The following is a 370-nucleotide window of genomic DNA, read 5'->3' on the forward strand; positions in this document are numbered from 1 at the left end:
CAGCAGGAAAAATTCAGAGTGCTAAAAATGCTTATTGCTTTGAGAGCGATAACAAAATGTGTGCTTGCCTTCAGATTAGCTATCACTGTTTTTTCCTGCAGAGACTGAGAGAAATAGAGAGAGGTGAAATTCCATGTTGTTATGCATAAACTAGTCTTTAAAGAACGACATGGGGAGTTAGCTGTATTGATATTAATGGATCTCATGCAGCTAAATCCCTGCTCGCTAATTATAAAACATAAAAGATATGAAATTTAGAATCTTGATCATAAACCACAAATTAAATCAACACAGTCTACTTCAGAGGGCATGGATATATTTCATTTCATTAGAAAATAATAAGCCACGCTGGCATTTGGACAGAAATGAA

The sequence above is a fragment of the Pygoscelis adeliae genome, unplaced genomic scaffold (genome assembly GCF_000699105.1).
Source record: "Pygoscelis adeliae isolate BGI_AS28 unplaced genomic scaffold, ASM69910v1 Scaffold1, whole genome shotgun sequence".
Lineage (NCBI taxonomy): Eukaryota > Metazoa > Chordata > Aves > Sphenisciformes > Spheniscidae > Pygoscelis > Pygoscelis adeliae.